The following is a 26,770-nucleotide window of genomic DNA, read 5'->3' as shown; positions in this document are numbered from 1 at the left end:
ACACCATGTGTGCTCGGGCTCCAGGGGGCTGGGATCAGAGGTTGGCTGGCTGGGCATGCCTCCCCAGAACATGCCAGGGGTGGCACCGTCATTCACCTCCTCCTCTACTTTGTGCGGCTAGCCTTTCCACCCTGGCGTTCTGCCCTTTCCCTGCACCGGACTCAGGTGAATTGTGGCCATAGGGCGTGGGCGCTGGGGATGAAGTAGTTAAGGTCGTAGGTGCTCGGGTGAGTTGTCCAATGCCCAGAAACAGCAGTTTGCCGGAGTTAACGTGGGCAGCTTCTTTGGGGAGGAAAGGAAGGAGCACCGTCTGCCAAGCTCCAGCTCGCCCCCCGCGTGTGTCTGTCTGTATGTGCAGAGTGCGTGTGTGTGTGTGCGCTAGTGTGAGTGCGCGCGCGCCAAGGCGTTCCTCAGGTTGTGCTGCCTGGAAACCGAGGGAGCCATTGGAGAGGCTAGGGGCTGGGGTGGGGGCTCCCCGACCCTCGGAGCAGCCGGGCGGAGGGCGGCGGAGCGGGCCCAGAAACCCAGCTCCTGCAAGAGCAGGGCGGGGGTTGTGGTGCGGGCGGCCGCGAGGCCTCGGGGCCGCCAGGGAGGAGCCGGGGAGGAGGCCAGAGCTGCATGGAGTTTCTAGGGCGCGCAACTCCGGCGGGGCCTCGGCCACTGGGCTCCAGGGCGCAGCGAGGCAGCCGCGCACATGGGCTGAGCCCGCGCGGCCAGCGGGAGCGGGAGGGGTAGAGGAGTGCGCGGTGCAGGGGGTGCGGGGCGCACGTCCCCAGACGGGAGCAGAGGACAAGGACAGGAGGAGCGCGCCCGGATCGTGCTCCCAGCCGACGAGGGGCTCGCGCCGGCCCGGCGCGCGCGTGGGGAGCGGCCCGGGGGCGCGGTGGGAGCCGGCGGCAGCAAGGATGCCGGCGCGGGCACGCGGCCGCCGGCTGGGGGTGTGAGCCAGAGGCGGGCGCTGCGCTCGGCGCCTCGGTTCCGCGCCGCCCCCTGCCTGCGGGCCTCGGAGGAAGCCCCGCGCCTCGCGGAGGCGCCTCGGCAGCCGGGCTGCGGGGCCCCGGCCCAGCGAGAGGTAAGTGCCGCCGCTCGCGGCTCCCCTGCCTCTTCCCTCCGCCGGCGCCCCTCTCCACCGATCCCCCACCGGGCCGCGGCGGGCCCCTGTCCCAGAGTGGGCGGGCGGGCTGCTGGCAGCGCCTCCCGTACCTGTTGGCACCGACACTCGGCACCCGCGGCACCCGCCGGCCGGGCTGGGGGCCGCCGCAGCCACCTTGCCCTCCCTGCTGGCCTCCGGCTGCCGCCCGGGGGCGTGAGGCTGGGGCAGGGCTGCGGCTCACTCGGGTGTCCCGGCACCGTGCAGGCTGGAGGCTGGGCACAGCTCGCCGAGTCCCCGGCGCCGGCGGCCACCCGGCTGCGCGCCCCCGACCGCGGGCGCCCGGCGGTGGGAAGGCAGGGCAGGGGGCCGGGAGCCGCAGCGCAGCCCAGGTGGGAGCTCTGGCGACATGCAGGTCTCCGGGAAGCCGGAGTCATGGCGATGGGGGAGGCGGGACGCAGGGTGCCCTCATCTCCAGCCCCCAGCGCGGGCTGCTGGCCCTCCCGGCGCACGCTCTTCGCGCCGGCCGGCCCTTGGTCCGTGGGCCCTGGGACCCGCGGGGTCACCCGGAGGCTTTGGGAGGCCCCTCTGGGAGCTGGCTGCGGACTCCCGGCAGCCTGGTGAGTCCAGCGCCCGGGCAGGGTCGGCCGCCGGCTCTCCGGGACGGTCCGGGTTTCCGCGGGTGCCCGGGCTCCGCGGACCGGCGCGACGGGGAGTGAACTTCCTCAGACTTGGCCTGAGGGCGCCCAGGCAGCAGCAGGTAGTTCTGGGCCGGCCCGGGCCGGGGCTGGATCGGCAGGTGGTGCGCAGGGTGCACGGAGGGCAGGGGCCAGCCCTCCAGGCGGCAGCCACGTGCGCCCTGGGCCCCCAGCCCCGGTGTTACTTCCCTTTGCTTATTTTGCGTGGACTGGGAGTGTGTGAGGAAAGCACCTCTCTTCCATTTGTGCCCCAGCCCTCGGCTCCCAGGTGAAGCAATGCCTGCAGTTCCTTGGGTGCCAGGACTGGGGCGCCATCCCCAGGCCCTGAGCCTGTTTTTTGGGGGGTGGGCGGCGTGGGGTGGAGGTAGGTGGGGGAGACAGGCACGCGTGTACACACACACACACACACACACACACACTTTCAGAGAATGGCAGCCGGGTGCAGGCTGTGTGCGACGCTTTAGTCTCATTAGTGGTGATAATAACTACATTCTACAGTGGCCCGCACAGCCTCTGCAGTAGAGTTGAGATGACCTTCCCTGGAAAGAATGGGCAGATTTGGGGACATAGAAGAACTTATGTTCTGCTTCTTTAACTACTGACTTTCAGCTGCAAAGGTTTTTTTTTTAAAAAATTCCCCTCAATTCCTGTATCACAGCTTTGGAAGAGGTTGTAAGGCCATTTGGTGTGAAATTATCCTGAGGCCAGAGCAGGACATGATTTTCATAGAAATGCAACTTCAGCTCTCCTGGGCTTGCAGGTGGGTTCCATTCCCCTTATGTAGGGCGGGGTTGATCTTTATCCCCCACAGTGCCTCTTGCAGGCAAGGCAAGCTTCTGCCTCTGAGCTACTCACCAAGCTCCTGGAGGCCATTTTTATTTCTACCTGTGTGCAGGAGTTGTTGACTGAAGTCTAGGTGGCAATTCAGATTTCTCCTGGGCTGGAAGCTTGATTGCTTTGTCCAGTTAAGGGTGCATTCCCAGGATCCAGGAACTGCATAACTTTGCTAGTTCCTCAGGCACTGGGTGGGAGGCCCTGGGGCCACCCTGAGCTGAATGGCCTGCTGGAACCCTGCAGAGGGCCCCTCTGTCTGAGCTCGCTGCCTGGGTGTGGGTTTTCCAAAGCAGTAGCTGTGTAAAGAGGGGCTGTTTTCACCATGAAGCTGGTTCATGACATGGAAGCTGGTTACTGGGCGTATCCAAGGGGAGTAATGAAAACAGGACTCTTCGGAAATCCAATCCCGAGAATATTTTATTGGAGGAGAGCAAAATCCTCTTAGAATTGTTCACCAAGATGTCACCTTTCCTTGAACTCTGAAAGTAACGATTACTAGTTTCTGGACTTTCAGTCAGGGTGGAGGACAAAGGCTTTGTAGAAAGAAAATAATTAAATCAGCTGGTTCCTTTGAGAAAATGGTGATGAGATTGGATGGAGACACAGGACTCCCTCTCCTCTGAAAGAGGCGATGGTGGCATTGGGACAAGGTGCTGTGCGTGTGAGTAACAGCTGCTCCTCGGTGAGGTTGACACTTATCTCCAAGTGGGAGGTCTCTGGTCAGTGCGTAAGTACTCAGCAGGGTTGGGTTTCAGGGTAGAAATTGATAAACTGAGTTTGCATAGCAAGAGGACTTGGGAGGAACTGTGTGTCCCTGGGTCACCAGCACTGGAGGGGTGTTGTGGCTGGCCCTGGAGTCTGTGGCCACATATGCAGTGATGGCCATACCAGCCCCTTCCGGGATTGCTGGCCTGTGCAGAGCGTGCTGGGTGGCAGAAGGGAACATGAAGTCTATCTAGGGGAAAATTCTGGCTCTGATAGAACTGAGCGTGGAAGCCCCTGAAGGCCCCCTGATTCTGAGACTCTAACTCTCTTTCAGGCACATTTACACATTCAAGCTCATGAACTCCTCATTTTTTGTATTTGAAAACTGAAGCTAAGGGAAGTTCAATAGCCGTGGAGGGTCAGGGTGATCACCCCAGGGGCTGGGGCTTCGGACTCCCCCAGAGCACTCTGCACATCACCTGTCTATGATTTGCACAGGGATGTGGGGCTCTTCCCCGACATGCCTTGTTGAGAACCAGTCATACTGTGGGTGCCCCACCCGTGTTTATTGAGTGATCTGAGTCTGTATCACTCTCCTCATATCTGAGGAGGAGACTTGGGTGCTGGGCAGCTGTGACTTGTGCTGCCCGTCTGAGGAACAGGCGAACTCCCCAACCTTACTGGAGCCCCGTGTGGGCTTGAGCCCACCCTGGGTTCATTAGACCTGTGCTATTAATATTTTTCAGATTCTCTGTCTGTGCCCACGTTGGTATTAGATGGGTGGCCTCTTTGCCCTTCACTTGAGGCTTACAGGAAGGTAGCCAGAGAGTCTGAGACGGCTCCTTGTGATGGAGAGCCATCAGGCAGTGCAGCCGGCGGTGGCCTCCGAGCTTGTTAAAGCAGCGCGAGTCCCAGCTCTGAAGCAGCGAGCCCATCCTTCAAGATTGGCGGAGCACTGACCGCTTCCTCAGAATGCTCAATTTGAGGGCAATTCTGAAGTGGGTGGAAGGAGGAGAATGAAAGCACAATTGTTGCATCTAACCCAGGGTTTTCAAAGTGAATGGTGCTTTTAATCATTTAGCACCTAACAAAGATTTTTTTCGGCTCCCATTATTTGGTCAGGATGGAGAGAGGATGACCCAGTGGCTGTCATCCAGGAATTCACAGGTTGGGGGCAGGTGGACTGCACTGGGATGCACGTCTGTGAGTGGAGGAGGTGGAGGGAGCGTCGAGCTGGGTCTAGAGGAGGTGGTGGTGCTCAGGCTTAGCTGGCCTTGCAGTGCCGAGGGAGGGCAGCAAAATCTGGGGCTGAGGAGGCAGCTGTGGGTTGGAGCTCTGGAGCTGAGGCCGAGGCCAGGGGCAGTGGGGGAAGAGGCTGGAAGGAGAGGTGAGGGTCTTTGTGAGGACCAGGCCTCCCTGTTGGCCCACTGGGGATGAGTGACATGCTCCGAGGTGGCTGATGACCATGTGGCTAAATGGCTCTGGCAGCCAGAAGACCAGAGGCCTGAATGCCGGTGAGGCCACGTGCTGAACACCAGCTGGGGACTCCTGAGGGACTGCCGATTGGGGTTTCCCGGGTCGCAAACAACAGAGACTAACCCTGGTAAACGACTAAAGCAGAGAGCGCCCTCGATGTGTTGATGGGAACCCAGGCTCGCGGGCACGGCTGGACAGCCACCAGGAAGCAGATGGGAATTAGGTGGCCCATGGGCTCTTGGCGTCAGGGACTGCCTGTGGTGTCCCCAGGGTGATGCTGTGAGGTAAATGTGTCCGGCCTTTTGCACAGTAATGGTTATTGGATTATTCTGCTCCGTTTGGAATCTCGATTGTATGGCACGGGGTTCCCAGGTCTAGGGGTAGTTTTCCAAAAGGTCATTGGGATGAGATTCCATTTTCTGGAATGATCCTGCTGACAGATGGTTTTGTCCTCCCCTGAAGGGGAAGCTGGCCACAGGCAGGGAGGTGCACCCTGACCATGAGGCCTCTGGTGTGGGTGACCGTGAGGAGCAGATCAGTCTCCAAGGCTGAGTGGCGGGCTCGTTTTCTCACGGGCGGTGCCGTGGCAGCTCTCGGTGACCAGGTGGGAGGAAGGGGTGGCCTGTTTAAAGCGTCTCATGAGAGGCTTGTTAGAGCAGGTTGCTTTGTCTTGGGCCCCACAAAGCTGGACTCTTTGTGAACACTTTGATTGACCCCGCTAGTGTGTACTGAGCACCTCTGGCCTTTGTACCAGGGGAGTGGTGACTTGGACAGGTGGTTCCTATGTGTTCTAGAGATGAAGGACATCAAAGAAAAACATGGAAATAAAACTAACTACAGGACATGGCTGAGTGGCCTGGTGCGTTCAGATCAGTGGGCAAGAAAGGCCTCGTGTAGGAGCTCTGTTTGTGCTGACCCCAGAGTGGCATGAGCACTAAGTTGGGGGAGGACCTGAGAAGGGGCCACCAGGCAGTGGGAACAGCCGGAGCCAAGGTCCTGCTGTGGGAACAAGCTGGGCAGTGGGAGGGGGGCGTGGCGGAGGCGAGTCCAGAGGGCAGGACTGCTCCTTGAGTCACACGTGCAGCTGCGGTTGGATGCTGTCAGATGGCAGCCACTGGACGGTCAGACAGTTTTGGGACTGGATAGAATGTGGGTTCTCTGAAGATCACCCGGCGGCTGTGGTTGGTCGTGAACGTGCTACCTTGGTACAAGCACGCGAGTGTCGATCCCTTCAAGTGTGGAGTGAAATGCAGTGTTTAAAAGGAACAGATGGAGAGAAAACGCTTTGCTGACCTTAATTTAGTGATTTCTTGTGTGCCAATTAAATGTGAGCCCAGGCAAAACTACATTTCTCGCATGATGTTGGTTTTGTTTTAAAAGATGGTACAGAAGAAAAATGGGAAGAAATAGACCCAAAACGTTAACGATGCTTGTCCGGAGGTGTTGGCATTGTGCACGATTTTTTTTTTTTAAATTTTGAAATAAGCACACATTTCTTTTATCATGGAGAAAGTTTGATTTAAAACACAGAATCTGACGATTGCAAATGCCTGAGTGGGGGTGCTCCGAGAGTCCAGCCTCTCCCCCCCCCCCTTTGTCCTGCCGTTTTATTTCTGAGATTTTAATGTCCCAACCCACAGTCCTGGTTGGGACAAAAGAGAAGATGCTCGTTTTCCTCCAGCTGCCCTGGTGCGGCTCTTTGTTTTACGCTAGAGAAATATTTTTAATTAAGAGAGTAAACTTTCTTTTTCAAAAAGAAATTAAGGCAATATAGGAATGTCACCTGAACGCAAAAGCCCCTTCCTGAATCTCATCCCCAGTGTCCCCCTTGTTATGTTTCGTCCTGTTTATTTCAAGTCCACACGTCTGGATGTCGTTGTCATCCAGGTCACTGTCACAGGTTGCCCTGCCTCCAGATGACCCTCCGCATTCCTTCACAGAACTTGAAACCTAGATGACCTTTCTTCCCCCTTGATTTAATTATTAGGAGGCATAAATGCGTAACTTAGCTAAGAGAAACAGAATATTGCCTTTTTAATATTCAAAGTGTTTTACTGGAAGCATAATTTATACTTATAAAGAACAGAGCAATTAAATATTCATTAAAAACTCATCTCTCAACAGTAGACATTATTGCTCTAGTACTGGATCCCAAAAGTTTGTATCCTGATCACAAATCACTTGCATTTTTTCTTTCATTAACCAAAGTTAGAAGTGTAAATTCAGCAGCTCAGCTAATTATTTTGGTGACATATTTATTATAACAGAATATAATACAAGCAGGAAGAGTACCGACTTGAGTGTTACTGAGAGGCCCTGGTGCGCTTTAGAAGAAGCCGTATTTGCATGAAGCAAAGTCGACCTTGTCGTCCTCTGGTATGGACTGGATGAGGGGGGGCTCCAGCTTCAGGAAGTAGCTGCCACTAACCTGGCCCTGCTGGAGCCCCTCCCCTCCATTGATCAGTGTGCCCTCCTTGGTGGAGGGAAGAGAGGGGGCGTGCTCAGAGGGGGTGCTGCTCCTCCCCCTGAAGAGGGACAGGGACCTGGCTGCTCCCCTATTGGTGGGATAGGTGACATGGTGTGTGTTCTGTCCAACAGGGTCCAGCCCCAGCCCGGCACTCTTTCCCCTGCACTGAGCGGTGGCTCCTTGTTACCAGCACATGAATCTACTTTATTAAACTCAAGAGTTAGGAAAGCACTCTGCCTATGCTGGGGACGGGAGGTTTCTGAGCTGCTCACTCATTCTGCGCGTAGTCTGTCTGTGTACTGATAACAGGCCTAATCACTGTGTAAACATTTTTATAGCCTGGTAAGGAAGTCTCCAACATCTGTACTGCACGCGGGTGGAGCCTCAGCCTCCAGCGCTCCTTCTGCTTGTTCTGAGAACCAGTTGCTCCGTTTTTAAGTCTGGTCTATGGGCGATGATTCACTATACACACACACAAACACCCCCCACGTCCAGCAGAGGGACGACGGCAGGAGCACGTGGGCCTGGTGCTCTGTCCCCTGCTCTCTGGTTCCCAGCATTTCCCCCGCTTTCCTGAAGAGGAAAAGACCAGTCGCAGCATGTGACCCAGGGCCGCAGGTCAGGGCCGCAGGTCAGGGCCGCAGGTCAGGGCCGCAGGTCAGGGCCGGGCAGGTGGAGCCCCTCCTGGCCTTCCCCAGAGCACTGGGCCTCCCTAGTGCAGATCCTCCCCTTCCCTGTGCCTCTCAAGACAAGCAGCCTCTCTGCAGGAAAGGTCAGGACCGAGCCAGTCAATGGTGTCAAGGGTTAGGAGCCACTTTTTGTCTGGCAGACTCAGGGAGGCAGAGCTGCAGGGTCCCCCACGGGCACTGCACCTTGAAGCCCCGTCTGCCATTGCCCCCAGGTCCTTCCCTCAGGAGTAGCTGGTGGTGGCAGGTCAAGGACAGATGTCTGCCCTCAGCCCAGGTCAGTGGTTCTCTTTCCCATCAGGACCCCACCCTCAGGTTAGCTGTGTGGACACCACCCTGCTGCCCGCTCCGGAGGACCCCAGGGCTGCTGGCTTTGGACTTGGTTCCCATGTGACTCTCAGTAAATGATGACTTCTCCAAGTCTCAGCTCCCAAAGGGAAACTCCTCTCTCTGGCCTTCCAAACCCAGTGTTTGGAAGGCCCTTTGGGGCCCTTGAGGGGTAGCAGGCTGCAGGGAAGAATCCCGGTACTCCCGGTGCCACCAGGGGTCCCCACTCAGCCCTTCCTGTTGGCCTGAGCAGGCTGACTCAGTCCTCTACCCAAAAGGGCCTAGAGCCAAGGGGCACTTGCCACGGACCTGCCTGACTCCTGACGGTTCCTGTCTTGGCCTGGAGGGTCTGGTGCTTGGAGATCTCTGCATGAGGTGCTACTGGAGACCAGTTCCCTCCTCTGGTTTGAAATACCATGGTTGCAGAGAGGTGAGGTGGCCATGCGGAGGTGACAGTTGACATTCCCCAGGAGTGGCCACGTCTTGCAGAAGTGGAGGACAGTGGGGAATAATCACAGACAGGAAGGCAAATTCAAGAGGCAGGTACTGATTGGGACAGAGACCCCCCCCCAGGAATGAGAACCCCGGAGTGGAGGAGGCCACTGCTGCCCTCTTGGGAAAGGCTGGATGGAGGGTGGGCAGTGGCGATGCCCAGGGTGCAGGCGGGACGGGCCTCCCAGCCAAGGGTGTGAGTGCAGGAATCGGAAGCGGAGACTCTGTTCAGTGGGTCCCCAACTTGGCTGCACGGTCATCTCCCAGGGGCCCAGTCTCAGCTCAGACCTGCCTTTCCTGCCCCTGGGATTGTGCCCACTGTGGTCTCCAGGTTCTCTCTAAAGAGTCACTCTTGCGTCGGGATGACACTTGTTTGCCCTCAGGAGCCAGCACAGTCCCCTGTCCCCAGTTGCCATTTAGAGTCAGATCTGAGGTTGGAAAGCAGGAGCACCTGAGGAATCATCCGGCCGACGCCGCTCGGTTTAGTGGTGCATGGAACTGGGGTCCAGAGGGATTTGTCCCCAGTCCAGATCACCATGTCAGGGTGGCTGTGGCCTGGAGGCCAGGACAAATGTGGCAGGTGGAGCTGTGCCAAGGCCCAGGTACAGAGGAACCAGTGACTGCCAGACCTCCAGAAGGACGTTGGTGTGGTCCCATGAAGGGCACCTGTGAGTGCCACCCCTCCCCCAGCCTTGGTTAACCACAGAGGGTGATGGGCTCGGTGTCCCATGACAGATGTTTGCTCCTGGGCTCAGAGTTGACACCTTGACAGATGTTTGCTCCTGGGCTCGGAGTTGACACCTTGACAGATGTTCAAGGGCCGGTCTCCAGGTGTGATGCTGATGCTGACCACCCTACTTTGTGCAGCGTGATCATGGCTACCTCTCCCGCCCCAAATATTCCCCCTGTCTTCAAAACCAACAGAAAACATTCATGACATATCGGTCTCGGTGCCGGCGTGGGTATGTCAGACCTGGTGCAGGAATAGTGCATAATTGATGTTCTTGGCGTTTGTCACCCAGTCTTGACGCGCTCAGCCTGCGATGACTAATAAATTGTGTTGAGCTGGAGCCTCTCCCTACTTTTAAACTCAGCTGCCTCTCTCAGCCTGTCATCGTTGACAAGGGCTTTTTCTTGGCCCTCTTTCCACGCTTTGTGAACCGTCAGGGGACGAGGGCAGTGGGGCGTGAACTTTGGACACGCAAGGACAGGGTGTGTGTTTCTCCTAGAAGAGCAAGTCTTTAAGTAGAGCAGAGTCGGGGTGCTGCAGGTTAGCACGGAGGTGAGGAGTGGATTAGAGCTGGTGGTTATGTAAGCAGTCATTTCTAAGTAACTCGCAGGTTGGCGAGTTCAACAACCCTGTGAGGTTGCCCCGTTGCTGTAGATTAGTCTGCCCAGCTGCAGAGACGTGAGGCAGGACACCCCCTTGTCCCTCCAGGATACACTTCAAGGCCCTCAGCAGACACTCGGAACTGTGGACAGTTCCAAGCCCTACACGTACCATGCTTTTTCTTGTTCACACACACCCACGAGAACGTTTAATTTATAAGTTAGGCACATGAAGACGATAAGATAACTAATAATAAAACAGAATGATTGGAACACGTTTTATGTTCCTATCTTCCACCCACAAATTTAATGCTTTTTCCATCTTAACTAAGAACTTACCACACACTGTGGCCATGGCCTTTGCAGCTCGAGAGCACACATTTATTTCTCTTTCTTCACGATTTCATGGATAGAAGACTCATTCTCATGTATGTGTCAGCACCCAAACCAGAGTCTGTTTTATTATTTCCTTATTGTGTTGGGAACTTTTATTTTATTTTATTTTTTTATTAAAAGGAAGTATTTCATGGCTTCTCTTTGGCATCTCTGAATTGCCAGAGTCACTACTCTTGGGTTTTGGGGCCCTTATTAAGTACTTGAACACAAGCACTGTGATACTCTGACAGTTGATTTGATAACCAGAGGCTTCTAAGAGACGAGGTGGGTTGGTAGCATATATAGTGTGGACACACTGAAGAAAGGAATGAGTCGTGTCCTGGGCAGGATGGGGCAGGACATTTGTCGATTTTATTATGCCACTCCAAGTTCTGGAACTTTCCATTCAATATTTTCAGACTGAAACTGCAGAAGGCAAAACCTTGGATCAGGGCAGACTGCTCACTTTGCTGAAAGTCAAAACAGCTCATCCCTAGTGAAGTTTGACGTATGACTTTGGAAATCAGGCTCCTAACCTGGGAGTCCAGGTTGCTCCTGGAATCCTGGTTGGTCAGGATGTACCCGGGTCTGCAGAGGACACCCACAGGACATTTTAACACCCCTTCTTGGGCATCCATGCGCTTCTGCATGGAAGCCTGCACATTCTGGGAGCAGGGCTTGTCTTATTTCCCCAATCTTTGTCCTTCTAGTTCTTTGCAGACACGTTTATTGTAGGCAGGGAAGAGGCTGCTCAGTGGGTCACCGGGTTGCAGTATCAGTGGCCCCACCCACCCTGCAGACTTTCGCACCTTCCCGGTTGGCTGCCCACTGGACCTCCTCCTCCTGCACTGGCCACTAATCCTCCTGTGTTGTTCTCGGTTCCCTGGTTTCACTGTCGCACCTCAAACTAGGACCAGGGCTCTGCTGGTCCCTAGGGTGCCTGCCTCATCCTTGCAGAATGTGTTTCTCTAAGCTGAGTTACTGCCGGATGTTCTGCACCTGGGTGACCGGCCAGCCCCGGGTGATCCTGCCCCAGGCCTGGCTGCCTGGACTGGATTTCCTGGGCTGGACTGCGCTGCAATTGGACTTGGCTGTGCTTTGATGGCCCTGCCCTTTGCAGCTGTGGCTGGGGCCCAGCTCCTGCTCACTGCCACGGTGCCCAGCTGGGCCTGGCCGTGACGTCCCCTGCCTTCCTGTTTGCCTGGTGTTGCCCCTTGGGTTTTAGGGTGCGGTCTGTTTGTTTAGAGGTTGGCAGGCTGCAGAAGGACTGATGCAAGGTGGGATAGGGACCTGAGTCTCAAGGTGGCCTCCATCTCAGTTTGTGTCTCCCTGAGCTTGAAGGTGCATTGACAGTATTATTGGGGGGGTGGTGTTTTGACCTCAGCCCATCATGTGAGGCCCATGTGGGACTTTCTACCTGTGATGTCACGTCTACTCTCAGAAAGTGTTGGATTTTGGAGCATTTGGGCATTTTGGATCAGGGACGCTCAACCTGCAGTAAATGTCGCAGGCTTTTGGCTTATCGGGTCCATGCGGTGACCGCTCGACGCTGCTGCCTTGTGCAAAGGCAGCCACAGGTGTGCTCCGAGTGCCCACGGGGTGTCCCTTCCCCTGCCCATCTGCGTGTGAGGATGCGGTACGCTAGGCCAGCGCTGCCCTGACGGCCTCGTTTTCTCTGATTCCTCTTCCTGACCGCAGTCCAAGCATGTCCTGTTCTGGTGCCCTCTGAGACGTCAGTGCGTGAGTGGGGGTGGGGCACAGTTGGTCTTGACTTCTCTGTCCCGTTGTCCCGACGCCGCTTCTCACGGTTGTCCCTCAAGTTCAGCCTTGGCTGCTTGCTGCTCCTGCTCTTCTGGTCCTCCAGGCTTTGAGTGTCCCTCCTGCCGTCGGATCTCAGCAGACTTGGGCCCTCCCCACCTCCCGCTGCTGGCAGCCTCTGCCCAGAGATGAACGGGCCCCTCGGGCCTCCCCGAGACGTGTGGGGAGCAGCGCTGGGCTCTTTAGTGGCTTTGGTCTGGCCTTTTTGTGGCTGTGTGCTTTCGCCTCTGCCACCTTCAGGTCCCCGCAGGATGACAGACCTTTGTCTTTGCTGGTGCAACTGAAGCCCCTTGTCATTCAAAGGCCAGGCTGAATCTGACCTTCCGCAGGAAGGGTCCTGGACCCCGCGGTTCAGGTCAGCATCTCCTTACCCTGGGTTTGCACAGGACTGAGCTTCACAGGACAGTGACCTTGGTGCTGGGCGTCAGGTGAGTCCTGGGAGTGCGAGCTGATCTCCAGTTGAGGGTACAGGCCCTCCGTGAGTGGGGCCAGCCTGAACGGGGAGTCTTCTTCCTCTCCTGGCCTTTGGGAAGGGGCGTGTGTGTGGGTGTGCGCTGTGTGTATTCTCTGCAGTTGGTGGTCCATGCTCTGTCTGGAAGATGTGTTTAGAGACGTTCCTTAAATTCAGTCGGAGGACAGTCCTGTGGGGATCCAGCTGTACACATGGCCCTCTGGGTGGTGACACTCGGTCGTTGGCGTGGGAAGAACAGGGCAGATCTCATGGTGGCTCTCAGGACAAGTGACCCTGGAGGAGCATCACTTGCTGTGGTTTATCTGCTCCAGTGTGAGGTGGTGGCTACAGGTCAGGCGCTGCTCCCACCGGGCACCTGGGTGGTAGGGAGGACTGGGAGTGAGTCAGGTGGACGACTTCTTTCAGTTCCTTGAATTCACTGGAAAAGAAGCTGGAGAGAAGACAAAATGGAGTCAACGCGTTTCCTGAAGGGCCCGGTTAAGACACTCCGAGCACATGAGTAAGGCAGTGATCGTTAGCATTGACACCAGTCCGTCACTATGGGGTCCTTTGAGATGGGAACTCCCCTCATGAATCCAGTGAGGTTTCAGATCACAGGTCACTAACAGAGGCCGGCGAGGGCTGGGAAGAGGGTCTCTGTAAGCAGCCACGGAAGCTGTGTCAGAAACCGCAGCCAAAGGGTAGTACAGGGCCATGCAGATCCCGGGGAGTAGAGAGCGCTAGCTGTCACAGAGGTGGGATGCTTTCCAGAAGGGTGTGGCAGTTCAATGTCCCTTCCCTGCCTCTCCGATGACGCATGCCTTCACTTTTTACCCTTCTCAGAGAAGTTCTCTGGATCCCCTCTGCTGGCCAGGGATGGCACCGCCAGCCCTGGTACCCATCAGAGCTGGCATCTCTTGGAGGAGCACTGAGTCCTTATCCCAGGAGCCGTCCCTCAGCCTCTCCCCTCCTGTCCTCGAAGCTCAGAGCTCCTTGAGTGGGGCTGTCCCCCTCTGTGGCCATGCTCTGCCCAGGATCTGCCACTCACCGGCCTGTCCTCACGGGCGCCTGCTGCTGTCAGTTCTGGGCAGAGCTGTCTCTCCAGCGCCGTGGAGTTGCTGGGCAAGCTACCGAAGGCACGTGGTTGACGTGGCGACACCAGGGATCAGCCCACCCCTGGGACCGTGGCTGAGACTCGGCCCCCTCCAGGGGCTTCCTGGGAGAGCCCTGCTACTCTGCTCTTGGCTTTCAGATGTTGACATGTTCCTTTAGGTGCCTGAGTGCAAGAGTTTTGGTCAAAATGGTTAAAATGAGTAAATACAAGAAAACACAGTTTACTCCGAGTCCCAGGGACACAGAGGTCACCATCAACAACACCCTGGGGATAAAGGCTCGGGAGCTTGGATTTGTGTGCGTGTCCTTTGTTCTGCCGTTCTCTGTGATGGGAGGACTGCGGGGTGAACCCACTGTGTGGTGGGGGTGGTCAGTGCCGCTGCACGGGCCCCCTTGATGCTTCCCCAGGGGCCAGGTGTTGTGTTTGACTTTTCTGCACCTCAGGATTCCTTCTTAGGAGCAGAGTCATCAGGTCAGGCGCTTGGACACTTTTCCTGAAGGTTCTTTCCAACCCCTCTTCCGAGGACACGTGTTATTATTAGCATTAGGGTTTTTTTTTTTTTTTGAAATTGGGTAGCCAAAGTGGTTTTGCACTGTTTTATCTTGGATTTCCAGGATTGTAAGCAAGAACACATACATTTTTTCCCATGTAGGTATTGGCCATTTGATTTTTTCTTTTGTGAATTTTGTACTGATGTTTTATGTCTGTTTTTCTATTGATCTTCAACTCCAGTGGAAACAACAATAGTCTTTGTTACATGTGGCAGTTTTTTCCAAGCTTGCTGTCTATTCTTTTACATTATTTGGAATGTAGTTTTTTTTTTAAAAGATGTATTTGATCAAACGTTTTAATCCTCGACTTTAAAATCTTTAAATTTTGGAGTCATGCTTAAAAATTAATTCCTCACTCTCAAGATCACGTAAATATCTATCTTTTGTTTTAAAATCAAAAAGGTAAATACTTCTTATTAGTGTAGTACATAACTGTACATAACTTAAAAACCAAGTAATGTTAAGTGACCTCTAACGTAGAGTGGCAGTCCCTCGCTGTTCCCGGAGCTGGGCTGGGAAGCAGAAGTCGCGGATTTGCTCAGCTGGTGGAACTCTGCCACCAGGCTGGAAAGGGTGGCCAAGGGTTCCACTGTCCTGTGCACAGACTGTCCCCCAGTCTTTGTCCCCCAGTCCTTGTCCCCAGCAGGCACTTCCCCCAGCCCTGGACTGGGCCTGTTGTGTCCTCTCATTCATTTCTGCTGAGGCCCACCTGCAGGCTCTCCTGGGGACACAGGACACAAGCCGTGAGCTGGCTTTGCCGGTGAAGGACGTGGCAGTCTGTCTGTCCCTGGCCCAGGCGTCCCATGACACGGCCATTGCCAGGGCCACAGCCCATCGCCGGGTCCCTCCCAGCGTGAGTTCAGGGTTTGTCCCAGCCCTGGTCACCCTCTCCTCTGAATTGTGACTTCCCAGCCTCCTTTGAAATCTCCTCTCCTTCCTCTTTGTCCCTGGGGCTTGTGGGGAGCATCTCAGCGGCCCCAGCCTTGTTCCTATGACAGTGTTCAGGGAGGGAGCAGAGAAACCAGTGAGACCTGGGGGCCGGTGTTTAGACAGGAGTCGAATGTGAATTCTCCCCCTTATGTTTTCAGTCTCTCTGATGTGAATGTGGATGTAGGGTCTGACCTGATTGGTTTGTTTTCCAGGATAATTGACTGTCCGTCCACTGGGCTCGTGTGGGGGGACTTCTGGTTTCTGTTCTGCTCTTCCGTTCACTCTCTGTCCACTGCCAACCTAGTTTAGTTACAGTAACTCTAAAAATTTGTGATAAGGCAAGTGTCCCCCTATTTTGTGTTATCCTTTTAAATCACCAGTTATGTCTCAGATATTTACCTATTTTATGGTCACTATTTTTCTGGATGTCCCAGAGCTTCCACATTGTTGTACTTTTTTAAAATTTTTTATTTGTTCGTGCCCTGTGTGAATTTTGTAAACCTGGGTATTTTTTTTTGAATCTGCAAAACAAAACAAAGCAAAACACATGAAACCCAAGGCCCAGTCCCCCTCTGGATCCTGGCAGGTGGCTTTCTTGGTGTGCACGCCCTGCACCTTCATTTCCTGATCCCTCAGCTGCACAGTGGCACGGTGCTGCCTGTGGTGGGGACTCAGCTTTGGGCACCACCTGGGGTGAAACACCAGAGTGTCATGTGGAAGTGGCTCACTGGAAACAGAGTGCGCCTGCCTCTGGGCGAGGCCCCCAGTGGTGCCCATAGACTCCCCCGCACCCCACGAGGTGGGCTTTGGGGGCTATAGTGGCTCCCGGTGGCTGGCCACTTCTGGCACCTGGGCTAGAAAGCCCCTCGCTCGTGGCTCCCGTTCCCACCACTCTGCTCTGTCTTTGGGTCTCTCATGGGTCCGTGGATCGTCCTGATGTTTCCTCAAAGCCCGGGCCTTGCTGTGACACCTAGATCCTTTGTGAATCCCTTGCCCCTCTTAAGAAATACGTGTGTGCACATGTGCATGTGCGTGTGTGTGCATATGTACGTGTGCATGTGCGTGTGTGCACATGCATACATGTGCGTGTGCATGTATGCATGTGCGTGCATGTACATAAGTGTGCATGCATGTGTGTGTGCATGTGTGTGTGTGCACTTGCATACATGTGCATGGGTGTGCATGTACCTCAGTGTGTGTGCATGTCCGTATGTGTGCATGTCCGTGTGTGCTCCACTGTTTAAAGTCCTGGGGTGCCCTGTCCTCGTCTCCTTGCTGGCTGATTCTAACCTTTACCCGGCGTGTCACCTCTGGTGTTGGTCACGGAGCCCCTCGGAGCCCCCACCATTCCAGCTGGTTGGCTGAGGCTGGAACCATCGAGGGTATTGCTCAGGGTGGCAGCAGGCTGGTGTCCATGTCATGGCCACCAAGGCCACCTTCGTTGTCCCCATCCCCCTTGCTTATCCATCGACCTTATCACGGTGCCGAGGCCACAGTGGTGGGTCCTGGGCAGCACCCTGAGTGCTGGCCAGCTCAGAGCTGAGCGCCTTCTGGATCATCCCCGCCAAGTCCAGGGCTGCTCAGAGGTTCGACACCTCACAACTCTTGTTTTCTTGATGGAAAACTCATACTGAGAATCTGCAGGTTCGAGATGTGACCCGAGGATGAGAGGAACCCCCCCTGAGCAAGTCTGAGCTGGACATTGACGAGCATGAGTGTGTGCATGTGCGTGTGTGCCACAGAATGGCTTAGAGGGGAGCGTGTGGGTGTCCCTGGGAGGCTGACTGACCAGCATGAGACAGCAGAGCACGGGAATGGACAGTCCGGCAGGTGCCCTGGGGGACGTCAGAGACCTGAGGCTGGACTCCGCTTCTTCCTTACCCTCCAGTCTGAAATACCCTGGCCCTGGGCGGCCCTGAAGCCGGATGCATAGGCAAAGCCTCTCATGCAAGATCATCACATCTCCCTGGCCCTGGACACTAAGGTCATTTCGGGAGAGAGCTGGGAGATGACTAAATTAGTTTGGCTCTTGTGCCTCTTTGGCTCGAAACAGGGAGTGGGACCGGCTCCTGCTGTCTCTCCTGGCGGCTGGTCAGCAGGTGACAGCTCCCTCCTCCGTGCCCTTCCCTCCTGCTGCTCCTGATTCCTCCTGTCCCTTGACATCCTCAGCCAAGGGCTGCTGAAGGTGGCTTCCTCCTCAGTCATGGAGGCCGCTGCCCACCCACGCCCCCAGGTCCATTCCAGGTGCCTTCGCTGGGCCTTGTGCCCTGCCCCGAGGAGGTCCATTCTTGAATTCCCTGGGGACATTCCTTCTGGCCTAATTTGCGGACAGCCTGTGTTTTGGAGAGCAGAGGCCCTGCCTCAGTTACGACTTCAGAGAGATGTCTGGGCTGCCAGGCAGGACATCTAGCCCATTGACCCCTTTGCTGGTCTCTCCTGTCCAGCTCAGCCTCTCCAGGCCCCTCAGAGGCCAGGTGGAAGGGCAGGTCACAGAGGCCTGCTGAGCGGCTGCCCTGGGACCGACTGCTTGGGCGGGGCCTCCTGTGCCACCTCTCGCTGACCGTGGCTGTGGTCAGCCATCTAATTTGCCTGTGCTTTGTTTCCCTTTCTGCAAATGGGGGGTAGTCTTGATCTCACCGCCCACGGTGGCCGTGCTTGGCGTCGCCTGCTCCGAGGAAGACTCCTGGACGTTTTCGCTCCTTCACGCCTGACCACTCAGGAAATTTCCTTTGTCTTTTCATGCCAGATGGGTGTGATCCCTGGGGACTTGTCACTATCCTTAGGACTCCAGGAAAGTGCTGCCCCGGGGGCTACTTCCCTGTCTGTCTGCCCCTGGGTAGTTTTGTTCCAGGTTTGCTGAGGAGTGAGTGGGGGTCAGCTCTGCCCAGTGGCTCTCGGGGAACAAGCCCCTCCACACCATCTCGTCTCAGGCCACCTGGGGACCACGCATCCCCTTTCCATCACCCCTCAGATGTCCTGAGTGGCACCCCCATCAGTGTGGCCGTGTCTTGTGAGTTTGTGGTTTTTTAATGTACTCTGAGGGTGGAAAGGTCAGCGTCCCCTCCGGCAGATTCTGCCGCATTCCCGGGTCTCGGTGAAGATTGGGTGCTGAGGGACGGACCTGACGGAGCCCCTTTTTCCTCTCGCTTCTGTGTCCCCTTCAGCCAGCACTGCCCTTGTGCAGCAGATGTCTGGAGGTGGCCGCCTGCTTGCAGCCACTGTCCTCTGTCTGGCGGTCGGGGTGACTTTGTGCCCTCTCTGTGACATTCCGGCTGCTGTCTGCAGGGCTCCTGGGTCTGGGCTGTGTTGGGAGGTCTGTGCCCAGCGTGCCATCCCCTGGCACTGGCCCCGGAGGCTCAACCAGGTGGTGCCCTGCTCTTCTGAGCGTGTCCTTCTCAGGTGGTCAATCTCTGGGCTCCGGTTCTGGCTGTTTTGTGACCTTTCGAGGACACAGGCAGGGGCTGCTCCTGCAACACTCCTGGACCACAGCTGTGGCGTGTTCTAAGTGCCCACCATCTGGTGACTGGACAGCGCCCTCAGCACTCTGTGGAGGTCACGGTGGCCTTCCCTGGGCGGGTGGTTTTGGGCAGAAGGAGAAGCCTCAGAAGACGGGAAGGTCCTCCTCCGTGTTGTGATCACACTTCCAAACATTCTCGTGCCGTCCACTCGGTAATAGGTGAATCTCAAGCCACTTTCCACTTTCCCTGGCTGCTGTAGGGATCCGATTTACATGCTGTTCATTTTATGCAAATTAGCCCAAACGAAGCTGGTGGGGTCGCGCACCTTCTGCATGAATCTCTTTAACTCTCCTTCTGGTGAGATAAGGAGCATCCAGGTCTTAAAAAATGTTATAAAAAGCAAAACACAGCGGGAATGTTTTTAGACTCCTGCTTGGTTCTGAGCCTTCTCAACTGTGTTTGCTCTACACCTATTCAGGGTTGGGGACTGAGATGTGCTTGTCCCCTCCCCTGGTTCCCACACAGAAGCCCTCACCCTGGGCTGGGCAGCGTCTGGAGACAGGCTGTTGGGAGGTCTCGGGGTCCAGGCCAGGCTCCCAGGCGGGGCCCTTTTAGAAGACGCCCGAGAGCTTGCCTCTGTCTTTCTGCCCTCTGAGGACGCAGAAGGGAGCCCCGTCCAGCACTTGGCATCTCTGTATTGGACCACCGACCTCTGGAACTGTGGGAACATAGATTCCCGTGGTGTGAGGCCCCCAGGTCCCTGCTGCTTTGTCCTGGCAGCCCGAGTGGGCGAGATGGCCTTGGAGACATGGAGGTGCCAACCAGAGATCTCTCCACAGCAGCCGGGGCGGCCACAGCGACTTCCCACAGGCCTGGTCACTCCTGGCCTGCCACCGACGCAGGACAGGCCTCTTCATTCCCACACAGGGCCCAGGATGTCTAAGCAGTGGGGAATGCCGGGCAGCGTCAGCAGGACAGCCTTCCGTGGGGATCTTACAGGAGGTTGCTTAAAACGAATTAAAGTGAATCCTCTGTTCAATTCATTAATTAAAAAGATTAAAATAGCCTTAAGAGGGCTGGGATTGTGGCTCAGTGGTAGAGCGCTCGCCTAGCGCGGGCTGGGACCCGGTTCGATTCTCAGCACCACATAAAAATAAAGGCATTGTGTTGTGTCCATTTACACCTAAAAAAAAATATTTTAAAAAAATAGCCCTCAGGAGGCGCCTCCCAAAGCAGCCGGACGTTGTGTCTAATTATTTTTAGGGAGAGCAACTCAAATCATCTGTCCAAAGCATCCCTGCGGCGGGATGTCCCGCACATGAGACCCTGGGCCCAAGTTCCTTCCAGCAGGTGGCTCACTGAATACCTGTGGGCCCACGATCCTTGGCAGTTCCCCCGGAGACGGTCACTCTCAAAATCAAAATCAGGGTAGGGGAGGCTAAAGGCATGACCTGGTGGTGGGCAAGTACCCAGCCCAGCGTGCTGAGGCACAGCTTGGCAAAAAAGGAAAGTAAGTAAAAAATACAGTTTAAAAGTGGCCTAGGAGACAAAAGCCGAGCGTGACCCTCAAGACCTGGGACTGAGGAGCACTGTCCCAGGCCAGTGCTGTTGATCCTGGTCACACTGAGCCCCTGGCGCATGACAGCTGGGTCTGGTGGCAGCTCCCTGGGCCCAGGGAGGTCCGTCGACTCTGTTATTGGTAGGCTCATGTTAATGTCTCTGCAGCTGCAAAGATGAAGTAGATCCATGGCTGCAAGTGCAGGGAGGTGAGCAGGGAGGTGAACGATGACAGTAACCGCCCCCCCTCAGCAATTGCTGGGTTGCATGTTTATTTTCTTCCAGGAACTGTGTGTGTGCGCGCGCGCACACATCTGTGTCTGCAGCATAGCCAGGTGATTAGGTTGATTGTAATGATCATGTTCCATGCAGTTTTGTGGCTGACTCTGTACAAGTGACACAGGGAGAGGGAAAGCACAGGCTGCGCAGCGGAGACGGGTACAAAGCCCAGTCCAGCGCCCAGCCCAGCGCCTGGTCCTGGAACCCTGGTGATTGGCTGACCTGCAGGCTGCGGACGGCTTTGACCCTCCAGTTAAAGGGGACCCGAAGCCTCCGTGGTGGGGAAGTTGATCCCAGGCCTGTGGCTGCAGCCGACCCTGCCTCCCAGTCTCCGCCAGCCTGTGATGTGTTCGAATCCCTCACCGCACGGCCTGGCTGCTCTTCTCCTGTGACCCCACCTTGACCTCCGCCCCAGAGGACAGGCTCTGCGCCCTGCGTTTCTTTCTCCTTAGTCTCATCTCCCAGGGTGACCCTTAGAGCCTTTTCTCTCTGTAGACCTGGAATTTTTGTGATTTGTCTATTGATTTCAAATGCTAAACTGAAGAATTTGTGTTTATAATACTGTGATTATGTAAATGTTGTTCACTGCAGACACAAATATGTCACCAAGCCTGGGAAATTGGTCGGAGAGGCGTAGACAGTAATAAACTGCCCAGGAGAGAGAGGTCAGGTGGAGCTGATTCTAATGGGACAGTCGTCCCGGGATTTCAGGGATCGGTTCCAGGACCCCTTGGGACACCGGGTTCTGCAGGGGCTCAAATCCTTATGTGAAATGGAGGAGAAGCTGCGTATGACCTAAGCACTTCTTCCCAGCGACTTTAGGTTTTAATAAACACCACTCAATGCAAATGCCAGGTAAATAGTTGTTGCACTGTGTTGTTTAGGGATAAACGACAGGAAAATGTCCCCACGTGTTCGGTCCCTGGTCAGCTGGGGCTCAGGCAGGTGGCCGAGGTCTGCAGGGCCTCCACTGTGACACTTTCCTTGGTGGGGCCTGTCTCCAAGGTGACTTTTCAGTTGTCACAGATGGTAAGACAACCCCAGCCGGTTCCACGTCACTGCACAGGGTACTGTTGAGACACTCAGAAGGTGTGAGCGGTATTAGCCCACGTTGCTCAATAGAAAGTCCCATCTCTGTATTTTGAGAGAGAAATAATTCATTGCTCCAGGGTCCAGAACAGCCCGCAGAGCCGCAGGTGGGGCTCCATGTTCAGACGCCACCGCTCGGGCAGAGACAGGTCAGCCGCCGCCTCTGGGCTGGGACCCGGCCCCCAGGCCCTCTGCTCACCCCTCCACCCCGTGCCCCCTCTGTCCTCTGTTCCTGGGGTGTTTTGTGGTCCTTCTCTCGCTGAGAGGTGCTGTGCTGTCCTGCTTTTCTCGTTCCCCTACAGGACGGGACAGTGTCCTCGTGATCCAGGGCTCTATGTGAGCACCATTTTGCTGCACTATTTTTGAAATAAACAATGCTTTTATTTTTTGTCGCTTTAAACACAGCTTGTGATTATGATTTTAATTTGGGCTTTGAAGAAGACTAGAACAGCAGATTAAAATCTCAGTTTTACTTTTACAGTATTGACTTTCATCATCGATCCTGCTTATATTCAGCTCTGTTAGAACCTGCTTTTAAGATACTTGTATGGATGTTTGTTCTGTGGCTTTCATTTGAGAAACTTTTATAATAGAAGTTTAGTAGACACCTGGACCCTGATTTCTGGGTGGGGGTTGTACGGACAGACAGATAGACGCACAGCCTGTGAGAACACACACATACACAATTAGCCTCCATAGAATAAGATCTGATTTTTAATACACTCTGGGTTTTACCCTTTGTCAAGGTGTTTCGTCAGAGGCTTAGAGAGTATCTTTAAAGTCTTCAACAATTTTTCTCTTATATATATATTTTTTAACTTTTGGAAACATTTTAAACATTTCTTTAAGGAGTTAGCAGTCGCCTGGCCTGTGGGCCTGGGTGGTGTCTGGGTACAGGTGGGTGCTGTGTCATGACAGGCCGGGGTGATGGGCGTCTCCAGAACACACTGTGTTCAGAAGCCCCTCTTCTGGCTGCTTGGAATGCACATTGCTACAGTAATAAATAGTAGCTGTAATGTAGCAATTCAACCCCATCGGGCAGAAAACAGCCTCCTTCCTTTGTGCTCCTAGCTCTTTACCTGTTGATCCGACCCACCTGCCTGAGACCCCCTTCCCTTCTCTAGCCTCTGGTGACCCCCATACCACTCTCCAGTGAGGTGAACATTTTTAGATTCTGCATGTGTGTGAGAACAGGTAGAATTTGTCTTTTCTGTGTTGACATTGCTAAACATAATACCTTCTGTTCTCTCCACTTTATAGCAAATGACAGGGTTTCGTCATTTTTATGGCTGAATAGTATTCCGTGGTGAGTACGTGTGTAGCACATTGTCTGTGTCAGTTCTTCGGCAATTTAAAAATCACTTTCTCTTTGTATTCAGAGTATTTTTGTCCTATAATCCTATGAGATAGGATGCATACACGTTTGTGGCTTCTATGCTATTATTTTGAATTTTACACTTCTCAAACATAAAGTGGACTTGGCGGTACTTTCACAGCTTTTTAGTTGTTTGAAGTTCTAACTTTCTCTTTCCGTGTTCGCCTTACGTTTCTTCCCGTTGTTTTATCTATAAACTTCTCTGCTGGTTTTGGTTCAGGTGGCCCTGGAGGACGGCAGGGGGGGCGGGCTGCCGTGTGATCTGAGGGAGGCCGTCTGTCTCATCTTGTTTCGGGGTAACCTGTGTTTTCTACCTGAATGCTCAGAGAAGCTTTCCTTATCTTTGAACCTCAGAAGCATCCCTGGTCTGTCCTGTTCTGCCTGTGTGCTCACCACGCTCACGGGGAGGCTCCTCCTGCTGTGTGTAGAGGCTCTGGGTGGAGTAAGGCCACATGGTGTGACTCTGCAGTCATCTGCCACTCGCCCCCACACTCGGCAGGCGCCCTCGGCTTGCTGGCACCCCAGGGAGGGACCCCGCTAATTGCAAGTCCAGGTTCCCTGGCCGTCACCTCTGGCTGATGGCTGAAGAGAGGCGGCAGCCGGGAGGGGAAGGTGGCAGCCCCTCTGCAGCTCGGCCCTCCTGCCTGCCCCCAGGCGCCCGGCCTGCTCCAGCTCACCCTGAGCAGCCGCCTTTGAGGACCACCCTCTCCCTGGGCCCTCAGACCCACAGCGGGAGGGTCTGGTCGTTGCTGACCTCTGTCCCTGTTCTGCATTTGGCTGTCAGCACTGCAGCAACTTGCCGGGTGGCTCAGTGTTTAAACCTTCCGTGAAACCACCTGACGTGGGCCCTGTTTCCTGACTGGACTCGGAGAACGAAACGTGGTTTGGAAAATGGAGAAGGAGAGCTGGGCCCAGGGAAGTGCCTGGGGGAGGGTGCTCTGCAGCTGGAGCCGCGGGCACAGTGCCCTGGGGTGAGGAGTGTGGTCTGGAGCTCACAGGCAGCAGGGAGGGCGGAGGCTGGGGCCTCGATGCCCGGTCGAGGCCGGAGTGTGTGTGTCCCGGGATCCACGTTGAGTTCCCGCCCTGGCGCTGGGGAATTGGGTACTGGGGAGTTGTGGCGTGGGCGGGTTTGTGGGTATCTCCGGGGTTCGTGTGCTGGGTCCTCAGTGGGTGAGTGGGGGGCCCTGGAGCTCAAGAGCTGGGCCTCATGGAGGTACTGGATTGGTGGGCATAGCCATCAGCAGGGTCCCTGCAGAACTCCCGGGACAGCTTCCCGGGAGAGCCGCTCGTTCCTGTCTCGCGACGTGACCAGTCTCCCCTCTCACATCCTCCACTGTGATGCCCCCTGCCATGTGCTGACAGCCAGGAGACCCCACAGAGCTGGGAGGTGCGGTTGCCATGCCCCTGACCCTCCAGAACTGCGGCACCTGCGCAGTGTGCATGTCCCCCCCAGTGACCCACCTCTCCGTGGATCATTGTGCACCAGGCGCAGAATTGCCGGTGAGTGGCAGAACAGGTGGGGGGAGGGTGGGAATGCAGAGCCAGCTCCTCACTGTGCCCATGAGAACGTCAAGTTGAGCCCAGGTCCGTGTGACAATGGTGCATAGTAAGGCCAGGATGAGATTGAGACCCCAGATCTCCACTGAAGAGCAGAGTTGTTGAAGGGCTGATGGAGGGGATTTAAGGGGGTCCAGAGTTGGATGATCGCGTCCTGGAGTTGACTCCCAGGGAATATCACTGCCACCGAAGCTGCCCTGGAGTGACACAGTCTGATGGCCGAAGCCCTGGTCACATAGTCTGATGGGGATAGTCCTGTCTTGACGGTGGCCATATCTGAGACTCCCTCAGCCAGAATCACCTGCTAGAAAGCTCCTGAATCCACCTGCAAACCTGTGAGACGCTGTAAGTTCAGGGATGATCATCCCACAGCAAGAAGTGGCTCACCCAGTCACTTGCAAGAGTGACTTGGTAAAATCCAGGAAGGGTGGAAGTCCTACACTTGATAGCCCATGGGGCGTTTCACGTGGGTGCCCATCCAGAGGGTCCTGTCAGCGGACAAGGAGGCCCGTCTGGTGACTCATTGCAGCGTGGCTTTGTGTCAGTTGAGTGATTGTCTTTGTCCATACCTTATGCTACAACAAAATACCCAAGGCTAGGTACTTCATAAAGAAAAGAAGTTTAGTTAGCCTGTCATTTTGGAGGCTGGAGGACCGAGTTCAGAGGCTTGGCCCGGGTGGTGTCATGACATGGTGGGTGATGTCATATGGCAGGGCCACATCCAAGACTGCTCCGTGGGGAGTGGAAGGGCCAGACTCATATATAACAGCTCATCTCAGGAACTTGTCGCCTGGAAGAACTAACCCACTAGGAGGCCAGCATTAGCACCTTGAGGAGAGCAGTGTTGGCCAGGAGGGCAGGTGACCACACCTGCTGTGGCCCGACTGTCCCTTAGCAGTACACTGGGGACCAAGCTTTGGCACATGAGCCTCTGGGGCACAAGCCCCACCCTGGCCCCGGAGGCATGATGAGCAGGTGGTAGCTCTTTATCCCCGGGAGACCTGAGCCACTGAGCGCATGTCACTTAGGTGTCCTTGTGTGGATCTGGGTGGGTCCCCAGCAGTACGGAGCCAGGCCTGCGGGCTGCAGGAGCAGCTAGGGGTGGCGTCCTCTCCTGAGGTCACAGACAGACCCACAGGGCCGAGCGGTCCTGCAGGGCCACGTCCAAGGGCGGACAGCTGGGAGGGCATGGTGGGGAGGGCACAGAGCTCCAGTGTCACCTGGGATTCCCTCAGATCAGCAGTGAAGCCGGTCAGGCGCAGGCGGAGGCTGCGGGGGCAGGAGTGGGTGGTCGCTGCTGGGATTTTAGTTCTGAAGCCTTTCTCTCCGTCAGGCCAGCTTCGTCCTGCCATCCTGCCGCTGCTTCTGGACTCCAGTCTCCCAGGCCCCGCCTTTCCCAGGCGAGCTTGCCTGTCTGTCTGTTGTCTGTCCGTCTTCTCTGCCTCTGGTCTCTCTCCCTCCCTCTCTCCCTCCCTTCTTTCCTTCTTTCTTCTGTGGTGCTGGGGACCGAGCCCAGGTCCATGTGCCCAGGTCCGCGTGCCAGGCAGGTGCTGTGCCACCGAGCTGCACCCCAGGCCTTCCTGTCTCTGTCTTGAAGTCTTCTCTGCGCACACTGATGTTGTTTTGTTTGTTCTGATGAGTTATATGTGACACTGAGTGAACTGTGACACATCATGCATAGATGGAGTTTAACTCCTTGTTCTTCTGCTGTACATGATGTGGAATCCCACGGGTCCTGTAGATGCACACGTACCTGGTGTAATGATGTCCGGTTCACTCTGCTGTCCTTCCTCCCCCAGCCCTCTCCCCTCCCTTCCCTTCCCTCTACCTAATGTAACGTAACTCTGTGCTTCCCCAGCACCACCCCCCCCCCGCCCCGTGCCCCCTGCCCATTGTGAATTAGTACCCACACATCAGGTAAAACATTCAGCCTTTGGTTTTTCGGGATTGGCTTATTTCACTTAGCATGATATTCTATTTACTGGCAAATGCCATCATTTCATTCTTCTTTAAGGCTGGGTAGTATTCCGTTGTGAATATATACTACATTTTCTTTATCCATTCATCTGTTGTGAATTGAGCTGCTATAAACATTGATGTGGCCGCATCACT

The 26,770-nt window shown here is 55.5% G+C and overlaps 1 protein-coding gene across 1 annotated transcript in view; it reads left to right on the top strand.

Moving 5' to 3' along the window:
- The first annotated feature begins 996 nt into the window (after positions 1-996).
- Caln1 (calneuron 1) overlaps positions 997-26,770 on the top strand; it is a 278,793-nt gene continuing 253,019 nt past the window's right edge. The window contains exon 1 of the mRNA XM_046456015.2: positions 997-1,072. The gene's annotated coding sequence lies outside the window, so the exon portion shown is untranslated. The remainder of the gene's footprint in view (positions 1,073-26,770) is intronic.

Source organism: Marmota monax, unplaced genomic scaffold (assembly GCF_021218885.2).
Source record: "Marmota monax isolate L192 unplaced genomic scaffold, Marmota_monax_Labrador192_F-V1.1 WCK01_AAM20220418_F8-fsc00235, whole genome shotgun sequence".
Taxonomy (NCBI): domain Eukaryota; kingdom Metazoa; phylum Chordata; class Mammalia; order Rodentia; family Sciuridae; genus Marmota; species Marmota monax.
Note: the sequence above shows the minus strand (reverse complement) of the source record. Positions and strands in the feature narration are given on the sequence as shown.